General features: G+C 33.7%; 1 non-coding gene across 1 annotated transcript; it reads left to right on the top strand.

Moving 5' to 3' along the window:
* The first annotated feature begins 16,694 nt into the window (after nt 1-16,694).
* LOC126028783 (U6 spliceosomal RNA) lies at nt 16,695-16,800 on the top strand. Its single transcript, XR_007502500.1, has one exon. It is a non-coding gene; the product is annotated as a U6 spliceosomal RNA (small nuclear RNA).
* Nucleotides 16,801-25,499: the final 8,699 nt, after the last annotated feature.

Raw genomic sequence — 25,499 nt, 5'->3', positions numbered from 1 at the left:
AGAATAATTTGGGGTTTTTTGTTTTTGTTTTTGTTGTTTTGTTTTTTGTTCAGGGGTTACTCCTGGCTCTATGCTCAGAAATTACTCCTAGCAGGCTTGGGGGAACCATATGGAATGCTGGGATTCAAACCACCATCCTTCTGCATGCAAGACAAACACCCTACCTCCATGATATCTCTCTGGCCCCCAAAATTTTAGAATAATTTAGCAGAAAACTGGTTCTCAAGTGCACTAACCATCTATGTTAGGTTAATATTCTTCAAGTTGAAAATTAGTAATATTAGGCAATGTGGGACTATGAATAATAAAGTATTATCTAAAAATAACATGCTCTGAGATCATATAGATAATCCAGTAGGTAAAAGTGTTTGGCTTACACACAGCAGACTCCCAGACTCCGTGAAAATCTCTGGCATCACAAAAGGTCTATGAAGTACCACCAGCAATAATCCCTGAGCATAGAGCCAGTAAGTCTTTATCACCAAGTGTGGCTCAAGAAACCAAAATAAATAAATATCAAATAACTCTACAAGAAAAGGCAGTGGGAGGGAGGAGAGAGGCAAGGAAGAAGTGTTGTAGGGAGGGAAGGAGTGAGGGAAGGAAGAAAGGAAGGAAGGAAGGAAGGAAGGAAGGAAGGAAGGAAGGAAGGAAGGAAGGAAGGAAGGAAGGAAGGAAGGAAGGAAGGAAGGAAGGGAGAGAGGGAGGGAGGGAGGGAGGGAGGGAGGGAGGGAGGGAGGGAGGGAGGGAAGATGGAAGGAAGGAAGGAAGGAAGGAAGGAAGGAAGGAAGGAAGGAAGGAAGGAAGGAAGGAAGGAAGGAAGGGAGGGAGGGAGGGAGGGAGGGAGGGAGGGAGGGAGGGAGGGAGGGAGGGAGGGAGGGAGGGAGGGAGGGAAGATGGAAGGAAGGGAGGAAGAAGAGAAGGAAGGAAGGAAGGAAGGAAGGAAGGAAGGGAGGGAGGGAGGGAGGGAGGGAGGGAGGGAAGATGGAAGGGAGGGAAGGAAGGAGGAAGGGAAAGAAATCAAAATTACTAAGATATCGAATAAAGACTACCCAAAATGCTCAGAATACTGTGGAATCATTCATCCTAAGCAGAAGTGAAAAACATGTGATTTAAAACTATTATTCAGAATTACTATTTCAAGGCTTTAACTGAAGTAGAACAATAAAATAAATTCACACAGGAAACTATAATAATGAAATATAGAAGAGGAAAATGTGCATTGGTTCCTCACATAACCATGCTTACAAAGTTGTGCTTCAATGACATGTCTTTTGGCTTTATTGGAAAAGATATAAGAAATTCTTTACAAAACATATTGAATGAGGTTTAGGATATATACCTTCATTTCTTTTATTATTCCCATGAAGTGACATGAGAATTCTCTTGAAATTTATTCCAAAAATAGGATTTCCTGAAAAAATGATCCTCTTCTTTCTTTTTCAAAAGGGTTATGCCATTACTTATTTCTTTCCACTTATCAACTAAAAGGCTCAGAGACAAAATAGGTTTTTAACTCAGATTCTCTTTGCTTTCAGTAGACTCCTTCACTGTTTTGACTTTTTTTTATGATTCATAAAGTTAAATTACTTTAACTTTTAACTATTTTTAAAAACAATGGGAAAAGTCCTAGCTGAGGCCTCTATCTAGGATTTCTACAAAAACCGAGATCTCTAATGCCAGAGGCCTGACTTTGACAACTATGACTGAGCAGAACTTCTGGAACCACACTGAAAGACTCTGTCTGAGGCTCTGTCCAAGGATCTGAGCAAAAACCAAGACCACTAATTGCAGAAGACCAATTACAACAATAATGATAGAACAGAACCTCTAGATCCATAAAGAAAATCTCTCTCCTAGCCTTCGTCCTATGACCTATGCAAAAATCCAAGATCTTTAGCTACAGAGGCCTGATGCTATCATCTACAACTGAGCGGAAAGTTTCCTGGCCCTATAAAAAGATGTTGGGGTGTGAAAATGAGAGTGTATGGAGCCTGTAGTAGTTCCCATGGCAGTACGCTTCAAGGGTGGTGAAACCCTGTATCTCTTAGGCCACGAGAATTTCTTCTCCAATTTCCCCAATATTTACTGTGCCTGTGCAAAAGGAGGAGGAGGAGGAAGAGGAAGAGTGGGAGGAGGAGGAGGAAGTAGTTGCTGGTTTGGTGTTTGTTTTTGGTATGCATGTGTGTTTGTGGGGTTTATTTTAAAAATAAAAAATAAAAACAATCTAAAATTTGGCTGCTTATATAACAATTCACTATCTATTATATAGCTGTATTCTACTGACCTATCATGCATTTACTCAGGCATCAATATTCATTTATCTGCTAAGTCAGTTCCAGAGGTCACTTGACTTGCAGGACCTTGAACAAGACACAAAGCTCCATGTGATCTTTCATCTTCAATAGGATAGACTAGGCTCCATCTCATTGTGAGGGCAGCATTGAAGAAGGCACCTCTATTATGTAACTACTATCAACTCTCTACATGCATCATATTTGCTTATGTCTCACTAGACAACATCAGTCACATACACAAACCAAAGTCATAATGGGAGAAGATTCTGCAGTGATATGAATGGAGACCATTTATGTAAAAATCTATCATTGCACATATCCCTAACAGAGTGGCTATTCATTTATGGTCCAACATAATCAGACCTTGAACAAAGTTTCCTTCCTATATTATCAATATCTTTTCTTCTTTTAAAGTTAAAATATCCTTTATAGGTTTTCTAAGCTTTTACTTGCCCAACAAATCAGTGAATAAATGCTTATATAGAATTCAAAAGTATTTTAAAATTTTAAATGCACCATATGCCTCAGCAAATGCTCACTCCTAAATTCTTAAAGCACTCATAGATCAGATAAAAATTCCTTTGAATTTAAGTGTAAAAACTTTAAAAACTTCATCCGATTAGCTTCCCTACCAGAAATATATCATTTCACTGCTCTGTCACATACTCACACTCTCAAGACACTTTGTGTCCTTAATTAATATTGAATACATTATAAAACAAGTATTTAAAATGCCTAAAATCTTAAAAGTTCACACACAAATTATAATCATCTTATTATTATGCCAAGTGCTCATACAAGCAAGAAACATGGTAAAACATATAAAGAGTTGAATCTGAAGAGAAGTATAAACAACATGACTAAAATTACAAAAACTAAAGATAAAAGAGATGTATCGCATGTGTTTTATCTTTCAAAATTTACTAATTTTAAGATACCCTATAAGTTCATTTAAAGATGAACTGATTATTTTTAAATGGACCTTTTAGAAATAACCAGCATTATTGTGATTAGTTTTAATCTGCACTTTGAATCTCACTGGCTTTAAAAATACTATTTTAGATTCAATTCAAAATTATAAAGGTTCTAGAAAGATTTTGGAGAATGATTTGTGCATATCAAACTTATGGGGTGGCTGATATAAAATAATTTTTATCAGGTATGATGGTATATGATAAAGTTTACACTTATGACTAGGGTTAACACATAATACTGTAAAAAAAATAGTTAAAACTTCTGGCTACAATTATGATGCCAAATAAGATGCTGTTCTGCGAATAGGTGGCAAAATGCTTCAGATATTTTCTACCAAGGGAGACAAAAACTTTACTTATGCACAGAAGACTTTTTGTTGTTGCTAAATTAGGCCAACAGCTGAGTTATTTTTAGATTACTTATTTCACTTTCTCTTCTTAATGGGCTGGTATACAAAATAGGACAGAAAATACACCATATGCCACAGCAAATGCTCAAATTCTAAATTCTTTACAGCTCTTGTAGAAATAAAAGATATCTCTAAGTTACAATATGAGATTTCCATTCAGATGAAATTAAGGCTATAAACACTTTTACATATTTATTTATCAGTGAACAGTAAATAAACTATATACACCTGTTCTTAAAAGCACAGTATTTTAACATAAATTGTTATTTGATTATTTTTCATAAAAATAAGAGTTAAATTATAAGTCAACACAGTGACTCATATATGACTAAATGTCAGCATTTAATGCCTACAGTAATCTAGCTTTCTACTGTTATAACATATTTCTTGGTATCCAAAAGTTACAAGTTTGGATGACATCATATTATCAGGTTACATGTCTATATGTATATAGTTTAGTTTCATTTTTATCATGCTCTGGATTCTAATTTTATATTTAAATTACTTAACACTGATTTTTACCTTAAATTTATTTTAGAATTTTACCAGTAAACCTTTATGTAAGTACTATTAATATATATGTATATTATATTTCACAATATTTAATATATACTGGTAAGAATGGTGAATGGGATCTTTAAATATATTATTACAGACCTTATGTATTTGTTTATTCCATTATTTTTACTTGAAATAAAGCTCCTCCCACAACATAAAACTGTGTAAAGAATAATTACTACCCAAACAAAGGCACCACTTTTGTCCATGTGCTTTTTATTACTGAATAATTGACCAATGTTCCCAACATCTATGACCTAAAGAATACATACCAGTTTCCAACTTTTTTTCCACACATATCTCTTAGTAAATAATTATTTCCAGACAAATAGGAAAATGAATTATGTTTCTTTGACTAGAGTACCCAATGTATTTTCCTTGTTCTAAATAAAAAGGAAGAAACTTGAGTGGGAAAAATACCTTCAGAATGTTATTACTTGATGTTTCCCCAATGCCTGAAACTAGACATAAAGGGTTGAGACTTACCATCTGATTTTCTCAATATGACATGAAAAATGATATTTGGTAGTTACATATAGGAGAGCATATCATAGAATGAAGAATTCTATAAAATTGAGTTCAGATCATAGAATTAAGTGACCTGATAAAGGAGAGAATTTCAATTTCAAAGGAAACTGGTAATTAATCTATCTTCTTTAAAAATAAAAGATTACTCTAATTCAAAAACTAAAAAAAATGGGGGTCTCACAAAGAGCTTGGTAGCTCAGTGCCTGCATGACAAGTGTAATGCCAAGAGTTTTATCCCTTGGGGCCAGAGCAATAGCACAACAATAGGGCATTTGCCTTGCAAGTGGCTGACCCAGGATGGACCTGGGTCTGATCCTAGGCATCCCATATGTTCTCTCCAAGTCAGGAGCGATTTCTGAGCACAAAACCAAAAGTGACCCTTGAGCATCACTGGGTGTGTCCCCCCAAAAAAGAGTTTGAACCTAACTATACAGTCGTTTGTAATATTTAATACTACAACTAGCATAGAGATTTCTAGAGCACAGCAAATGTGTGCAAGCACCACAAAAATATGCACATAACAGAACCTAGTATGCCATACACAGACATCAAAAAATAATAAATGGGGAAGGTTGAGAAAGAAGAATATATTTTTGTTTGTTGTGAGGGGCACAAAAGTGATGCTAAGGAGTTACTCCTGGCTCTACATTCAAGTCACACCTGATGGTGCTTGGAGGATCAGATGGAATGCTGGAGATCAAAGTCAGGTCAACCACATGCAAGGGAAGAACTCTAATCTCTGTACTATTGCTACGACCCTTAAAGAAGAATAAATTTAAATTAAAAAAAAAACCACCTTCTTAAATTCAATAATAGAAATTCAGATAAGTTAAATCCAAGGAAAATATCCTCAGAACAAAAGTATGATGACCCAACAATCCACCTCATCCTCCTAAAAAAATAGTGACATGTAAATCATCTTATCCAGACTGGTTACTGGAATGCAAAAGAAGCACTAACAAGAATGTCAAAATGATAACCAGAAAGGAGAAATATTTTAAAAGTATCATAACTCATAAGACACATTACTCCAGTAAATGCAAGTTCACTATAATCATGATAAATGTATTCACCTAAAAACATGTTGAAAACTAATCAATAAGGCCCTTAGGCTTTGATAATTATAAAAATGAAAATAATGCAAATTTTAGACAATCTTAAAATAAAACAGGGCAATGTCTAAGTTTTGCCACATCTAATTGCTTCAGAGAACTTCATGAATAAACAATTATAACTTCACTTCCAAATACCACAAACAAAATTCAAAATTAATTTTTAAGTTTCAGGTTTCAAGTTTCTAAAGATATTCTAGTTCAGACAGATAATATTTGACTTCTCATCATATCCGTGAAGTCATATTTTTTCTATAAAGAATATTTCTTGACCCAATTTTTGCTGTATCATAACAACCTGAAAGAAATATAAATTTTCTCTATTTGCTTCTAATATATTATATATTCCTCTTGTTTCCAGTTCCTCGGGATTCATAGCATTCAATATAACTATGTTTCTTTAATAGAAAGTTATTCTGTTTAAACCCTGGCATTCTATATCTTAAGGCACTAAAACATCCTAAAAACAGAAATACATAATATATTCCTGAAGGAAAAACAATGTGAGAGCATTTCAGATAAAGGAAATACACAAGCTTCACAGTCATCCTTGATGATAGGACGTCAACTATCTGGTAAGATCTTTACGAATATTATTTCAAATTCCTATACAAATGTTGCTATAGAGAATTTCAACCCATATTTTAAATATGATAAAATAATGTTCAGAGATCAAATAACTTGTCCAAAATCACAGTCCTGATAGGGTTAAGCCTAAGAGTTATGCTTCGTCTGTCTAATGCCATCTCCTTCTCTTGCATGATGTCAAGCCCATGTCTCAGTTAATAAATATTCCTGCTGGGCCTCCACTATGTGCACCCATGCTACAAAGAAGACTGAAAGAAACAGAATATATCACCTTTGCCCTTTCAAACAGTTCACATCTAAAAGACACAATCTGAAGACTCTTATGTCCCGAGGAGAGGCAGTGTGGAATATACAGAGGAAAGAGCACTAGACTAGGGAGAGGCAGATGACTCGTTTAGACTGAACTTTTCTATTTATTAGCATTATGATCTTGATCACATAATTTCTATTATTTCCTCATTTTGATGAGCATATAATATCTGCCTTAATTACTTACTAAATTAGTTTAACACATCTAATTAAGAATGTCATATAAGCTATAAAATATTTTTAAATACATAAAATGTTAGTCAAACAAGCTAGTTCTACTTCCCACTCCTGCCTTGATTTTCTCCTCATTTTTCCTCATGAGCTAATTTATACAGTAAGAATTTCATGATCAAGATCTTGGTTAGGCCTTCCCAAATTTTAAATTTCTCCTCAGGTAAACAGTGGGAATATTACTTTCCAAAGAGAGACTAGATTCAGAAAACAGATAATTAAGAAAAGATGGAAAATGTGCAAAACAAGAAATAACCTTTGACAAACTATAAGGAATTTGCCTTATGAGCTAGGATGTTTAAAAGCACAAGTGTTTTCAATAAATAAAGGAGGCAGGGAATAGAGCTCAGAAGAGCACAGTTATGTCAAGAACTGGGTTTGATTCCCAAAATCCACACTTATCTATAATCTATCCACTCATGTCTATAAATAACTTTCATTTTGCACACCCCAGTTAAGTTCATAACAGTCTAATTGCATATATATATTCAATTTCCTGTTAAATATTACTATAGCTAATAATCTATCACTTTTTCAATTCACTAAACAATATTTAAGGGGGCCAGAGAGATAGCAGGGAGGCAAGGTGTTTGCCTTGCATGCAGAAGGATGGTGGTTCAAATCCCGGTATCCCATATGGCCCCATGAGCCTGCCAGGGGCGATTTCTGAGTTTAGAACAAGGAGTAACCCCTGTGACACAAAAACCAAAAAAAAATAACCAAAACAATATTTAAAATATTTTCCACTGAGAATTGAAAAACATATATTAAAATGCTTTAAGTAACTGCACAATGTCATATTAGTTTATATAAATAATATAAATAACTTCATGTTATTTGGCTTAATAGCCAACATTACTGATAATATATAAATTATGTTCAGTAAAATAAAAGAGCTACAAAACCTTTTTAAAGTAAATGTCACTGGAAATTTATTTTATTTTTCATTTTTTGATTAGGATTCCATAATATACAATGCTACTAATAATGGTTTCTCATGTACACAATTGCAACACCACATCCATTACTTGTGTACCCTATTCCTCTCTCAAGAACCCTAAAACCCTCCCCCCCAGCCCCCTAATCAATTGTGTGGATCAGATCTCCACTTTTCTTGTCTTTGAACATTTGTTGTTATCTTGCTGTGCATATTTAAATCCCACATATCAAAGACTTTTGACTATTGTCATTAAAAAAATTTATAGAAATTGATTACTTTAGTCCCATGATTTAAACACTCACACAAGGAGTCATAGAAATAGATATTAAAGATAGTTGCAGGATACATGATTTATAAACACACCCCATTCAATGCTGACTGAGCACTGCATGCTCCACTCAGTGAACCTAGTTTCACAGGACCCAAACCAAACATCCTCTGACCAGCACTATATACTCAGGCACTATAATTGACCCAGTATATGCGGTTGGCTAAATACAAGTGAAAGAGACCACTTGGCCACCTAAATTTCTTAGTAGCACCTACTCCTTCAATCTCCAAAAGAACATGCATAAAAACACTGGTAAAATCTGTATACATCTTTCATCTTTGTCAGCGTCTCTTTGTGGTCTTCTTGGTCTTACAATAACGGAAAATTCTGTAACATTATCTCCTTTCTATAGTCTTCTATACAATAAATTGTAATTTATTTTCATTTTTTTTCTTTGTTTGGGGGAACCAAAGGGAGGAGTGAAGACTTACTGAGTTTTTTATTTTGTTACTGCTGTTTTATGGTTTCAGTGATCAAATTTGGTTCTCATTAAGACCTACTACTATAAATCCTGGCTCCCTAGTGTTTTATGTAGCTGTACTACATATTTTTTTTATTTTCTAGTAATAAAAGATGATTTCTTCAACTAATAACTATATTTAGATTGAAGTGTCATCATTAAGTTAAGCAGTTTATATGGGAGAGTTCAACAACTTTGATATCTTTGATATCAAAGAATACATACTATTTAAACTTTTACTATCACGTATTAAAATATTTTGGGGTGTTGGGCCACATCCGGCAGTGCTCAGAGTTATTCTGGGCTCTTCACTTAGAAATCACACCTGGGAGGCTCAGAAGACCATACAAGATGCTGGATCAAACCTGGGTTGATCCAGTGCAAGGCAAAACTCCTCCTGCTGTGTGATTACTTTGGCCCCTATTATGTGTTTTAAGCATAAGTAGAAGAATATATGCATGAAACACTGAGTTAAGTACCTGGTACTAGAAACAGAATGAGAGATAGTAATTATAGTTTGTTATATATGGAAGGAAAAAAGGGCTTAAACTTATACATTAACACCTTGTCAATTCAATCTTTCTTAAACTTGTATTACCTATGTGCCAATATTTTTTTACCTCTAGTTGCATTTTCTCATCTTCATTTACCATTTTAAAAATAAATATTAAAAGAGAGCCTTGCTCTGAAGATCTTAATAGTTCATTAACTATGCATATCTCAGCAACCCCCACACCTGACTGCATTAGGTCTTTTTGCACTTTTTCTTTTTGGGGTCACACAAATACTGCAACTAATGTAATAAAACCACAGGCTTTTCTCATACAATCAAGCTCTGACTCATAAATATTTCATTTATTGTTGTCTTAACTCTAAAAAAGATTTGCCTGTATTTTTCTTTTATTATTTTTAAATTATCTTCTTTCTTAAAGTGATTCTAACTATAATACTGGAAAATCAACATGAATATACAATATCATAAAGTGAACTTAAACTTTCAACAAATGTTAACTACCTAAATAAAATGAAACTAAATAAAATCATTTTTAAGATTCAAAATATAAAAAGCATAAAATTTTGTGCTAGCATTTCAGAGAAATTAAACATTATTATAAAAATTTATTTTCTGTGCCTTATCATCATGGGAGTTCATATTAGTGTCTTTACATTGGAAAAAAAACTGAAGATAAATTCAGAGGGAGATGGTACAAATTATTATGTTTACCTGGGGGAAGAAAATCACAAATTTTGTATTCAAAATGTTGAATGTCATAAGAAAAAGAAATTAAAATTCCAAGAAAAAAATAGAAATGTTCACTTTACAACTCTTTTATCGACAAAGTACCTTTAAATCAGACCTACTATCAGAGAGAAGTGTATTCCAAGGATTATAAAAGAAAAGTCAAAAGTCAAATAGTTAGCTTTAGCAGATCACTATTGATTTGCCTATAGCAAGGAAGATAGAACATCAATCGAATCTTTCTATCCCTCATTGTCTTTTCATCCATCTTCCTCCAGCTGAGTTTGTACAATCTCCAAATATTACACACAAAACAAGATCAGATCATTCCCCTGGTCAGATTCTCCAAGGTTGGTCTTAGTTATCTTAAAAATATATAAAGAAATAAATACAAAAATAGATGAACAAAAATTCCTAGCTACAGTTCCAGATAAGTAAATATAATACACTTTGTTTTCCCCCAATGAAAGGGACAGATGCAAACTGAAACAGCCATTCTCATTTGTTAAGAGCTGAGATGAAATTGGTTTTCCTAATGGGATGAATGAAATTTTTGTTACCTATCAAATCTTCACTTGTCAAAACCATGACTTAGGCCTCTAACTTACATATATCCTGATATACTCAAGTCATCACTATCATAACTGTGACACTTTATGTTTCTTCTTCCTAATTATCGTCTCCCATTGTATTCTGCCTTTGCATCTAGTAAATGATGAAAATATTGTTCTTGGTTCACTCTACAGGTCCCTTGTCCATTAACTGATCATTTAACTTAATTACTTAGATTTATATAATATACTAATAATGACCAACATCTAATAAAGCTTAGGTGTACCAATAATTTATTTTCTCTAAAGGCTTAAGAAGATAAAAGGAAAGGCCAGAGCTGTGGCGATAGAGGTTAGGTGTCTGCCTTGCAAGGGCTAGCCTAGGACTGACTGGGGTTCGGTCCCCTGGCATCCAATATGGTCCCACACAAGCCAGAAGCGATTTCTGAACACATAACCCCTGAGTGTCAATGGGTGTGGCCCCAAAATACAAACAAACAAAAAGAAGATAAAATGGCACTACTATTTTGAACTTCATAACAGTATTAAGGGACAAATTATCATGAATGACTATTACAAAATTCCTAGAAGTTGATATCAATTTGAAGTTCATAATTCCAACTCAATAAACAAATATAGCATGAAGTTTAGGTACAGCTGATAAAATACTTCTATATTTATATAAGTAAATATATGTACCGAATTTTTCACTCTATAAGATGTACCGTACCATAAGATGCACATAGTTTTTAGAAGAAAACAAGAGAAATAAATATTCTAAAGCAAATGGTGTAACGCTAGATGCTGAGATGGCAGCTGGGAACAGCTAGCCTGCGAGCCTGAAGTATATGTACAGTAAATACATTGGTCCACAGCTGATTAAACACATTTACCTAACTTTATTTTTTACATCAAAAATAAAAAAATTAAATAATTTTTTATTAATATAAACAATTTCGGGGCCTGAGCTATGGAGCAGCGGTAGAAAATTCGCCTTGCAAGCGGCTGACCCAGGACGGACCCCAGTTCAATCCCCATATGGTCCCCTGAGCCAGGAGTGATTTCTGAGCGCATAGCCAGGAGTAACCCCTGAGCGTCACTGGGTGTGGCTACACCCCCCCCCAAAAAAAAAAACCAAGCAAAAAAAAATGTCGCAGAGCGATCAAATAATCTTAAACGAAAGCTCTCTATTTGTTACGGTGAAAGTGCGTTAACCTGATTGCTCATACTTTGTGGTATGTCTGTGCAATCACGGCGAGTGGTTAGAATATGCTCTCCTCCCCTGCACTCAGGCTTCAGCTACAGGCGGCATTGGCTCCATTAAGATGCAGAGACATTTCCCCCATCTTTTGGGGGAAAAACAATGTGTCTTATGGTAGGAAAAATACATTATGTATTTTTGTTTAAATATATTTTAATGGCTAAAACTAACTCATGCCTTATTAGAATAATTACAGAACTGCTTGTCACATTCTCAATAATTACATGAAAATCAAAGTAAGAATATTTTGTTGCCGGAGAGATAGCACAGCGGTGTTTGCCTTGCAAGCAGCTGATCCAGGACCTAAGGTGGTTGGTTTGAACCCGGTGTCCCATATGGTCCCCCGTGCCTGCCAGGAGCTATTTCTGAGCAGACAGCCAGGAGTGACCCCTGAGCACTGCCGGGTGTGGTCCAAAAACAAAACAAAAAAAAAGAATATTTTGTTAAATATGAAAATCACATTACTTTAATATCAAGTTCCATAAGTTATCCTGATATATACTCACATTCATCTAGGTATTGACTATACCAGCTTTTTATACAATGGCTGAGTGTAACTTTATAACAGAGGCTACAAAACCTGTATTATTTTCTATCTGGACCTTTACAGATTTTTAAAAATTAGCATGCCAGGGGCCGGAGCAGTAGCACAAGTGGTAGGGCATTTGCCTTGCACACACTGACCTAGGACAGACTGAGGTTTAATCCCCCGGAGTCCCGTATGGTCCCCCATGCCAGGAGTGATTTCTGAGCTAATAGCCAGGAGTGTCACAGGATGCACCCCCAAAAAAAGCAAAAGAATAAAATTAGCATGCAATCCCTACTATAGATGATGGTTTGGCATGAAACAATAAGATCAAAAATGGTTTGAGGGGCTGGGAAAAAATGGTTTGATATAAGCATTTTATTTCTAAAATTAAGAATTATCTAAAATGAAATTATGACTTCAATTTTTGAAAACACTAACAAGTATTTTAGAAAATACCCTTTAAGTTACATTGGAGTGATGTAACTATGTACCAAGACCAAAAATGTGAAAAGCAATATAAATACATTTTCTTAAGTATAGTAATTGTGGGGACGAGCAGTAGTTGGGCCACATTGGCAGTGCTCAATGCTTACTCCTGCTTTTGTTCTTGGGGATCATTCCTGGCGGTGCTGTAGAGACCATATGTATTGCTGGGGATCAAATATGCGTCAGTTGTGTGCAAATCAATTGGCCTACCCACTATCCTAACTCTAAGTATGTGTAATAATTTTTAATTTAAAAATACATAAGGTGGAGCCAGAGAATTAACATGGAGGTAGGGCGTTTGCCTTGCATGCAGACAGATGGTGGTTCGAATTCTGGCATCCCATATGGTCCCCCGAGGCTGCCAGGAGCAATTTCTAAGTGTAGAGCCAGGAGTAACCCCTGAACACTGCCAGTGTGACCCAAAACAAACAAACAAAAGACATAAGGGGGCAGAGTGAACACAGTGGTAGGCCATTTGCCTTGCATGTTGCCAACCCAGAATGGATCTGGGTTTGATCCCCGGCATCCCATATGGTCTCCTGAGCCAGCCAGGAGCAATTTATGAGTGCAGAGCCAGGAATAACATATAAGCACTGCAAAGTGTGGCCCAATAAAACAAACAAACAAACAAAATCACGTAAATAATATTCAACCTCAAAAATAATATCACATGGCAGAAAATAGTACAAACCATGACTCAAAACTTTAATGTTTAAAATAGGCTAGAGTAATTACTCCAAAATATTAAGGATACTTCATAACTATTAAATATGGGGAATATATTAAGGCCTGTTTAATAACAATATTGCCATACAATAGAGGAAATGAATACAATAGATGGTTTTCACCTCTTGCACCAAAGCAGAAAAAAGAGAAAAAAATGTTAAAATAAAACTGAAAATCAAACATGAATTAATTAATAAGAAAACATAAAGTTCATGAATTAACAAAGGAACAATGAGTTACTTTAAATATGTGTAAGTATACAGAAACAATGAATTATGATTCAAGGTACTAAAATGGTGATTTGTAAGGATTATTATTAGAAGTACAAATTATAAATAACATAAAAGTAGACATAATTAATACATAAGTTAGAGAAACAAATATTATTTTATGTTAAAGGTAAGAGGAATCTTAAAAATTAATAATGATTATTTTTTATTAATGAAACCCTGGTAGTGCCAATTGAACCAGGGCTAGTACAGGAAACATGCATATATGCAACTCACTATAGTTCTATCCTGACTCCTCTTTTGTACCAAAGCTGGAAAATGGCCCAAGCCCCAGAAAAACTACATGCCTAAATTTAGGTTTCTCATTATTGCTACAACTCACTGAGAGGGTTTCATCATGCACAGCCAATCGGCAGTGGTCTGTAATTTGGGAGAAACAAAAGAGCAAAACAAACCTGAAGCCCATGGTGCTTACTGTACCAAGAGTAGTAATGATCCAGATGTCTTAACATTTTCCAAACATTAATCTAATATCAAGCCCATTAATTAGATTGCACATGGGGTAAAATGGTGCAACCTTTGCAGCTCTGAACAACCTGTGAAACAAAATTGTCCATAAAGGAAATAAAAATAATAAAATGAACACAATCAGCTTAGAATGTCAATTGTTAGAAATTATTCTAATAATGATTTAACTTCAAATATATATATAAATAAACAAGAAAATAAACATGTTTAAATTAATTATGTCAAATAATTCACCCTTGCTAGGTTTAGAAAATGCTCAATTATAAGTTCATTCTACTCAGTAATTACATTGGACAGAGTTGTAAGAATGTACTCACCAACTCCATTCAATCCCTTTCACCACCAGGAGCAATTCCTTAACAGTCATTCAGGCATAAGCTCTGAGTATACTTAGAGTATGGGCTCAAAACAAATACAAGATATTAAATTTATAAAAATTATTATTGATGTAAAGAGTCATGCTAACAGTAAAAATATGTAAGCCACGATGATCAAAATAAAAATTATATTAAAAAATTTTATTGATGTAAAGAGTCATGCTAACAGTAAAAATCAAGATTTGAAAATAATTTGATATGAAATAAATGAATCTATAAAATGAATTTAAGGTAAATGATTGTGGAATCAGTTGTTAAATGTATACCTGGCATATATATTATTTGTTTATCTGTGGCATTATAAAATTAAAAATTATAATTTAACAAAAATTCATTTAAGTAATGTAAATCCTACCTTTAAAATAAACAGTTCAATTCAAATTGTATATTAATCGGAACTTACATAAAATGAACTACAATTTTGTAACAATGGCATAGAATTTATAAATTCTATTTTTAAATAATCTATTCAATTTATATGTTAAAAATTGTAGTTTCCATACAATTAGTTTTAATTTTAGGAATAATTTAAAAACTAAAAAGAAGTATAACAACTAAAAATAAATTTGCTATTAAGTTAGACAGGGGCCGGAGAGATAGCATGGAGGTAAGGCATTTGCCTTTCATGCAGAAGGTCATTGGTTCAAATCCCAGCATCCCATATGGTCCCTAGTGCCTGCCAGGGGCTATTTCTGAGCAGATAGCCAGGAGTAACCCCTGAGCACTGCAGGGTGTGGCCCAAAAACAAACAAACAAACAAAAGAGCTAGACAAATATATAATTAAGTTTCTTTCATATTTATAATAGGTTGCACTTACAATATATATCTCTATATACAGTAGGAGGAAGTTTTTGCTAGCAGAAGCATATGTAGAGGAAACTGACAGATAAATGTATTACATAAAGCACAATTTTAATCAAGAAATGAAATTTGCATAGAAAAGACTTTTCAGCTATCTGCAAATATACTACTGTGAAATCACCTGTTTGTATGCACAGGAGAGAGGTTGAAAAGTTGACTATTACTGATCTCAATAGAATGGGAAATAGTTTATTTTAAAATGATTAGCCCTTCATTCATGAAAATTTCAAATTCAGTAGCCAGGACTATGGTAATTGGGCTTGGCTTCTTCCCACACAAATGATGTTAAAATGAATACTTTCTAGTTAGACATAGGAAAAAATAACTCCTAGGAAATGTATCCAGGTCCTTAACCTATTTTTGCATGTGTCTTATCTTTCTATTATTCCATTTCAAAGTTAACTATACTTCGATCAGTTCTTTTCAGTCCACCTGGCCTTTCTGTTTACCTCTCCAGTTATTCCCTCTTTCTACATACAACAGCCCAAAACAATTTGATAGAGGCTACTGGAAAATAAACCCTGGCTTTGAACCTCATCTGCTGTGAAAGGGAGATTAGAAAATGATTTCAAGATCAAAGTTTCCCTTCAGAGCTATGCTTCTTGGTGAGCCTTATTTTTCTATATACAGTGGTAAACAGAAATCACTGGTTGACCAATGGTGGAAGAGTGAATAAATAAGTAAATGGTGTCTATAATAAGCTGATTTCTGCTCTAAGAAATAGCTGCTTGAATGGTCCTAGATATTTCCAAAATACAGATGGCAAGGATGTAATAAACACTTATGGAAACAAGAAACAGGAAAGATGAAGAGTGTAAAAGCAGGATTGGGAATATAGCTATTTATGATGACTAGCACACGACTAATTCTTAGAAACAATTCTTGCCTATAAGTAAATGTTTATAAACCAAAGTAATAGCTCAGGTTTTTTGGTTTGTTTTTATTTTTGTTTCTGGGCCACATCCGGTGACGCGCAGGGGTTACTCCTGGCTGGCTATTCGCTTAGAAATCGCAGCTGACTTGGGGAACAATATGAGATGCGAGAGATCCAATCTCAGTCCGTCCTACTTTAGCGCATGCAAGGCAAACACCCCCTACCGCTTGTGCCACCGCTCCGGCCCCAATAGATCAGTTTCAATAAAGTATATTTGAATTAAAAAATAAGACGTGTGCTCACTTCGGCACCACATATACTAAAATTGGAACGATACAGAGAAAGTAACATGGCCCCTAAGCAAAGATGACACACAAATTCATGAAATATTACATATTTAAAAAATAAATAAAAAATAAGATGTGATGGGACTGGAGCAATAGCACAGAATTCAGGAGTTTGCCTTGCACGCTGACCCAAGACAGATGCGGGTTCAATCCCTGGCGTCCCATATGGTCCCCCAAGCTTAAAGCGATTTCTGAGCATCACTGGGAGTGGCCCAAACCCTACCCCACAAAAATAAAAAAATAAGATGTGAAGTCTAAACTAAGAAAGCATGATAGAAACAAGCAATAATAGTTGGAAAGAAAAACTATACCAAAAGAAAAAAAGAGAGAGAGATAAATGTCAAATGTATTATGCTAAGTAAAAGCAACTTCAATACAAATACTATATAGGGTAGGATTCCACTTCAAAATCAAACTTAAAGAGACAAAGCTATATGGGAGGAAAACATGTCAGTGGTACCTAGGTACTGAAAAGTAGACAGATATGGATTTGCTTGAGAAAACACAAAGAAAAATTCTGGAGAGTCATGAAATGTTATATATATTAACTACAGTGATAATTACACTACATATGTCTGGCAAAATATTCAGAGCTTCTGACTAAAACAGAATAGACCTTACTGTTTCTAAATTATCTTGAATAAATAAATTTAAAAATTATAAAAAAATAACATGGTTTATATTACTAATAAATCATAATATACATAATATTTTTAGAAAAACATATGAAGATCATTAATCTATGTTAGCAATAAGTGTCAAATTTTAAAATGTTAGGGCTGGTGAGATGGTAAATGGAGCAATATGCTAGCCTCACATACAGCCTACCCAGTTCAATCCTCAGCACCACATAGTCCGCTAAGAAAAATCAGGAATGCTCTCACACTCCCTGAGCACAGAGCACAGCTGATGTGCCCTCCCCCAAAGAAACAGGAGATTAGTCAAATAACTTTTTCATAATTAAATATGAACTTCTTGATTCATGAGTAAGCATGTAAAAATAAAATTGAAACTCAAAAATATTCTATCATAAAATGTGATCTTAGTAGTAAGATAGCATTTAGTTGTATTACTTGTATATTCAGATCTTGTTAAAGCATACATTCCAGTTATAGAATTGTACTTAAAAGTCAATTTTATATAGACAGAAAATCAGTTACTACTCTCAATAAGAATGAAACAGAGAGGCACAAAGTGGGAAATGAAACAGAACAGAAAAGATAGTACAGTGGGTTAAGGCACTTCCCTCTCATGGGACCAAGTCAGGTTCCACAGCTGGTATCATATATTTTCCTGGAGCACAGTCAGGAGTAAGCCCTTATATGAGTGGCCCCAAAACAAAACTAAACTAATAAAAGTTATGCACCTTTCATCTAATAATGAGTGTGAATGTATTTAGTCATATTTTCTAATTTAACATTGTTTTACCACATTGGGAATCAGGTATTTTAGAACAAAATTAGTAGGATATAAGAGAAGGTATATAAACTCAAATGCCAATTAGAAATCAATGAATCACATTGCTTTGCTCTATTTGCGGAATAGTTTCAGCAATGTACCTAAAGAGCTAGATAAAGCTTAACTGAAAATTACAAAAGAGCAAAGAAGTAAAAGTATAAAGCACACTTTTATGGAAGCACAGGAATATTAGAAATAGATCAAAAAATTATACTCTTAAGTTTATTTTGATTTAACATAATAATCCAGTAAATTTTGTCTTTAATTATAGGAATAGTCTTCTTTAACATCTAACACAACAAAACGTTCTGAGAGTTGCTCATTGCTAAAACTGTGACTATTTTTACCTTCCTACCTTCTGAAAAGAAATCTTTGTTGCTGATCTCTTTATGGTTCAATAGTGGGCAGATTATGACCAGGAAAACAGAGAGAGGGAAGATGAGAAGGCCATTCTTTGTATGGGGGAATAGATGACATGGAATATTAACAATTTACATGCAGTATGAGTTTTATATGATTGAAGAATAGGGCAACAAATCAATAAGGAATAAAATAAATGTGACTAAAAAGTTTGTGGATATTTTCAAGAGATATCTAGGAATGTCTTGTATGTGTTATTAAGTAGTGCATCACATACAAGCTATAAACCACTCTTTTTAAAACCAAGTATAGCAAAGATCTGAGGAACCCCTGTAGCTGGCAGCTGTGCTTCCTCTGAACATAATACTAAGTATACTGTGAATTCTAAGGCAGTCAGCCCATCACTTCATGTGGCTTTTAAAATTGTACAGCAATATTTATAAAGCCCCAGACAAAAAAGACCTCTGTTAAAAATATACAAAGTTTATCACATTACCCCAACTTCACATTTCTAGATAAGTGCCTCCAAAGCTAATTACATGAATGAGCACAGGACTAAGGTAAAACTGTAAAAATCTAAATAATTATAGTGTTGTTTTTTTTTCAGGAGAATCTATGTCAGGTGATTTACTCCTTTACCTCATCCCCAACATAGCTGACTCCAGATATACTCTTTCTTTTCTTCACCTTGTTTTAATATTCGATTCTATTCCAAAGGAGGGAAGTAAGGGGGTAAAAACTAGTAGAATAAGACAATAGAAATATAAACAAAAATATACTATTTAATTTTATCTGACTCCCTCAGTCTCATATAAAAATATTTTTTGCAACTTGTTGTTGGTTTTAATTGATTGAATTTTCTGAGTTATCTTTATATTTTTGTTTCATTTATTGTTTTTTGGGCATTTGGGCAAATCCATATGTGTTCAGAGATCACACTTGGCTGTGCTCTGGGAACTAACCATATGTGTTTTAGGGATCCAACTCAGGTTGGTGATTATGTGTAAAGAAAGTGTTGTACTATTGCTTCAGTATCCATTATTTTGAAATATATTTGAAAATCTAGGTGGTAAGAATTTGAGATTATATTCAACATTTTAAATTTTTTGATGTGGTTCATAAAATGTTTTTGTTGAAAATAACCTAAAAGCTAACCAAGTCCTTTTCATTTAAGTACAAGTGGCCTACTGAAATATTACACAGAACTGAGAGAAATAGTATGGGAAATGATATTTTCAGAAAGTCACCTTGAGACTTTACAAAATAAGCTATGATGTCTATTTCACTACTTGGGATAATAATTTCCAATAGACTTCCTTCATTGATATTCTAATATGCACTATCGTGTTGTCAATATCATTAGAGAATATTTTAGCACAAACTTAACTATTTTAGACAATCAAGGAACAAAGAAAACACTGAGACTTAGAATAGTCAAAAGGCAACACAGAAAAACATTAGATATTAAGAGCCATAAGAAGGGCCGGTGAGGTGGACTAGAGGTAAGGTGTCTACCTTGCAAGCACTAGCCAAGGAAGGACCGCGGTTCTATCCCCCGGCGTTCCCCCAAGCCAGGATCAATTTCTGAGCGTTTAGCCAGGAGTAACCCCTGAGCATCAAATGGGTGTGGCCCGAAAAACCAAAAAAAAAAAAATAAAGCCATAAGAAAAAGAATAGAAGGTAGTTTAGTAATATATATAATATATATACATACACATATATGTATATATTATATATACATATATATTTATGATATATATATTAGAAAGAAAGAAAGAAAGAAAGAAAGAAAGAAAGAAAGAAAGAAAGAAAGAAAGAAAGAAAGAAAGAAAGAAGGAAGGAAGGAAGGAAGGAAGGAAGGAAGGAAGGAAGGAAGGAAGGAAGGAAGGAAGGAAGGAAGGAAGGAAGGAAAAAGAAAGAAAGAAAGAAAGAAAGAAAGAAGAAAGAAAGAAAGAAAGAAAGAAAGAAAGAAAGAAAGAAAGAAAGAAAGAAAGAAAGAAAGAAAGAAAGAAAGAAAGAAAGAAAAGAAAGAAAACAAAGGGAAGTATGTCATCAAGCCCAGTTTATATTGTTTCTGAGTATCACAAATATGAGATGCCAGAGATCAAAATACATGCAAATCAAATAATACTTCTCAGAAATACTTTAAAAGATTACATAATTCAGGGGCCAGAGCAGTGGCGCAAGCAATAAAGCTTATGCCTTGCACACGCTAGAGATAGATAGATGATAGATAGATGATAGATAGATAGATAGATAGATAGATAGATAGATAGATAGATAGATAGATAGATAGATAGATAGATGATAGATAGATAGATAGATAGATAGATAGATAGATAGATAGATAGATATTTTTTCAAAAGCTAACTATACTTGGTATACCCATGATACATTTATTCATAATATAGCTACTAGAAATATCTATCTTTTCTGGGCCAGAGCATCAGCACAGCGGTAGGGTGTTAGTCTTGCAAGTGGCAGACACCAGTTCAATCCCTGGCGTTCTATAATGTCCCCTGAGCTTGCCAGGAGTAATTTCTGAGTACAGATCTAGGAGTAACCCCTGAGCACCAGGCACAGGAGGTGGGATGAAAGGGAGGAAGAAGATGAGGGCATCAGTAATGGGAATGTTGTACTGGTGAAGGGGATGTTCTTTTTATGGCTGAAACCCAACTACAATAATTTTTGTAATTACATTTTTTTAAATTTAAAAAATGTGGGGAAAAACTAAAAACAAGAACACTAACTTTTCATAATGATCATAATGATGTTAATCTGACTAAATATATTAATGTTAACTGTTAAACATCATTACATTGAAGCATTCAATTATTGAGTATTAGGTGTTCAAAAGTATGAACATTAATTGACAACTTTTGAAAGTTAAATGTAATTTTTCCAATATTACAAAAATAAAGGAAATTAAACTTAAAGTATACCCAAATATAAATGAGATTGCCCATAGATATCTTGAGAACCTTGTGGAAATTGGGTTTACCCTCCCCTACTTCCAAAGGAAATGAATTGTGTTGCCAGAGGGCGAAAGGAGATTAACTAAGTAGAAGATGATGGTTGATGTTCTTGCTGATCAAATTGGTAGCAGTTGGTGGCAGCAGTTCTAAGATGTAAAACAAAATTTTTCTTTTTTATCTTTGCTAAACTCAAGGCAGTCTGAGAAAGGGAGCAAATGACAAAAAGAAAGTGAAGAGTTAGCTGCAGGAATACAAATATAGATCAACCAAATCCTGGAACATAAATTTGGATGAAGTAATAGTGAAGACTTCTTAAGAATGCTGGAGATTTTTTTTAATAAAATGATTTTATGACAGTCTACATATGCTAAGCTGTTAAGATATTTGGATTAGTATAAGTTTCTCTTCACTGTCAGTGAAAAATTTATTTAAAAAACGTTTTTCAAAAGTAATTTTAAGTTTTTACTTCTTACCCTCTAAAATACACTTCAAAATAAATAGTTTGTTTTCAAGAAAGTTTATTTTCAAGAAAGGTGAGGGTACTTATGCTCATCAAATTAAAGGCAAAAAAATGTTTGTGGGAGGTCAAAATATAAGTATCAAAAATTTTCTTTCTAATAGAAGCCTTTGACAAAGAATTCATAATTTCTTCATTAATGTTTACCAAAAACTTCTGATATTCTCATTATAAGTTTTACATTTATTATAAAAAAACTTTAAAAAGTACTAAACACTTCAGCAAGTTTTAAATCAACATCACGTTTCACAAATTGTATTTTAAGTCTTATAAGGCAGGAAGTGGAGAAAATATAAAGCACTAAAAAACTAAAATGCCCAGAACTTTTAGCTCACTTGGGAATTCAATCAGTTCATAGCAGAGTGCTTCTTCAATATTTGGATATATTTTTTGTTCTTGCTAGTGAAAATATAATTTCCATGGCAGAACGGAATGAAGACATTATTTATATGAAGAATGAAAGTAATGATAAGGTAGGATCAAGAGGTCCCTGGTATGAAGAAGGGAATGTAAAACTAATTGAGAAGTTGAACTCAATCAGTATAGATCCAAAAATATACATAATATATCAAGGGATTCATGAGTAAGAAACTTGACCCCTCACAAATCATTTATGAAGAAGAATTATTTTAATAAAAGTTTAGGGTAAAAATAACACAGAAAATTTGAGAAAAAAATTAATGGAAAACAGGTAGGGAAATGAAGATAAGTCAACTTTGGGAAAATAAACAAAGCTAATTAGACAATGAATAAATTTTAGAATTCAAATGTATCAGAAGGATAAACCATTAAAATATAGTGTTACTTTTATTTTCAAAATCTGATACCATTTGTCAAAGACAACAAAATAAAAATAAACAAATGAAGCTATGGGAAATTAAAATTTTCTGTATGGCAGAAAAAAAAACAGCACAACTAACTGAATAAGATCAAATATTCACATTCAGTACAAAAGATAAAGGCTTGATATCCAGGAAAAACATAGCAGAAAGATCAAAAAAAATCAAAAGAATCTCCAAAACCCTATCAAAATATGAGGAAAGGAAATAACAATCAAACTTTGCAGAGGAAAACAGTGGATCACCAATAGACTCTTGAAAAAGTTCTCAGTATCACTTATTTAAAATTCCAAATCAAGACAACAATGATTATTTAACACCAGTCACCAGTGAAAATATCAGATATCAAAAGTTTTAGGAAAATTTTTATTGGTGGGGATGTGGCACCAAAGAATCTCTGATTCACTGCTGGTAGGAATGTTGTCTGATTCAACTCCTGTGGAAAACAGTATAAATAATTCTCAGTAAATTCAGATACAAGCTACAGTATGACAAAGAAATTCTAATTTTATATATCTATTCCCAAGACTTAAAAACATTCATTAAAAATGTTTGAAGTTTTGAAATTGTATAATGCACAACATTATACATTGCTGTAGTATACTAGCTAAGATATGCAATCAACCTAGGTGTCAAAAGATATGAATGCATTATGAAGCTGTGTATATATACACAATGGAATACAACAAAGCTATAAGGAATGATAAAATCATGCAGTTTGCTTATTGGAACTGGAAGATATCATGTTGAGTGAAGTTTGTAAGAAGATAAACAAAAACAACACAGGATGATCTAATTTATCTATAGTATATAGAATTACTAGATAAGAAAATGTAATGTTGTAAAGGGGGTTGCCTAGATCACTTAACCCCAGAGCTTAGGGTAGAGGAGGAAAGAAATAAAGGTGCAAAGGAAAAAGATGAGAAAGGGAAGTAATGGGGAAACAGGTAGGGACTTCAGTTGTATGAGTGATGTGGGAAAGTGGTATAGCTCTATATCCAAAGTACAGATTCAACACCAAAAACATGACATCAAAGCTGCAATCATAGATCTTTGTACTGTGCTTGTCAAGGTGGCAGGCAGGGGCCTGGGGGCTGTTGGGGGAATGATGGAGTATCAGAACACTGATGGTGGGAGTTGAAACTGGTAGTGGGACTGATATTGAAATTCATCTATCAAGGCCGGAGAGATAGCCTGTAGGCAGGGTGTTAGTCTTGCATGCAGAAGAACAGTGGTTTGAATCCCAGCATCCCATATGGTCCCCTGAGCCTGCCAAGAGTGATTTCTGAGTGTAGAGCAAGGAGCAACCCCTGAGTGCTGCCAGGTGTGACCCAACCCCCCCCAAAAAATAAGAAATTCATCTATCAATAACTGTGTAAATCATGATATTTAATTAAATACAAGTATTAAATATAGTGTTGCTTTAAAAATTAAATGAGGGGCTCAAGAGAAAGTAAAGCAGGGGAGAGGTTTGTGCCCTTAACCACACACCACTGATCTCTGCCCAAAGTATCCCTATACACAGAGCCAATAGTAAGCAAACAAAATGAGGTGATGATATTATAAACTCATTATAGAGTGCAGATAAACCCTGCTGATTTGGCTGTTAGGCAAAATCTGAACAACTAAGAAGAAATTGCTCGTTTCTTAAATTACAAAATTTAGATTATGTTCCTAAAAATAATGAGACCAATACTAAGATCGCATTTGGAGAAATAATGAATAATCTAAAAACTGAATAATCTAAAGAAGGTATTTTTGATGAAGGAAGATTACTGAAATCATCTCACTATATATTTATTTTGCTTTTTAATACTAATAGATTTGGAACATAAATATACATCTTCTCTAAAGATATCTTTACTGTGTTATTATACTCTAACATAAACCTTCAGTCATTATATTTCTTTACACTTCACCATCACTCTTTTGCTGTTTGTACTGTCAAGTAAATGAACATGTAATGATGTACAAATATACTGGGCAGAGCAAAACAATTTCTATGAAAATTCAGTGGAGATAATAACGAAGTAGGAGTCAGTGAAACTAAGTTCTCATTTATTTTAATTGGCAAGAATATTTACAAGAAAAAAAATTCTGTTGTATGAGTACTCAATAATTCAATGATAACCACTGCTAGCTAAAAAATAGTAGAACTAATAGTAATAGTTTTAGACAACCATAACTATGTTTAGAATATTTTTAAATAAGTGAGAGTTCACTCAAAAGTTTAAAAACAACAATGAAGACACTGAACATTTGGAATGACTCCAAAAGAAAGAAATGAAAACAATGTAAGCCAGAAAAAAAAGAAAAGCCCAAAGATCCTATTTTACTATATAAAGACCATGGAAGTATTATAACTTCAGTTTAATTATAGGGAGATAATCAGAAAGGTAGAAGATACACAACCACTTCCATCATTCAGTTTTCTGCAACTAATTGTTGGTATTACAACAAGTGGGATCCAACATTTACTGGCAAAGCCAGTAATAAAGTTTTGGAGATAATTCACAAATGTCCCTTTCATGCAATTAAACTCTATATCTCTCATCTTCTCGAGAAACAGAAGTTTTCTTTTTGAGCGTTGACCACATCTGGTCA

The sequence above is a fragment of the Suncus etruscus genome, chromosome 1 (genome assembly GCF_024139225.1).
Source record: "Suncus etruscus isolate mSunEtr1 chromosome 1, mSunEtr1.pri.cur, whole genome shotgun sequence".
Taxonomy (NCBI): domain Eukaryota; kingdom Metazoa; phylum Chordata; class Mammalia; order Eulipotyphla; family Soricidae; genus Suncus; species Suncus etruscus.
This window is presented reverse-complemented; position numbering and strand designations above follow the sequence as displayed.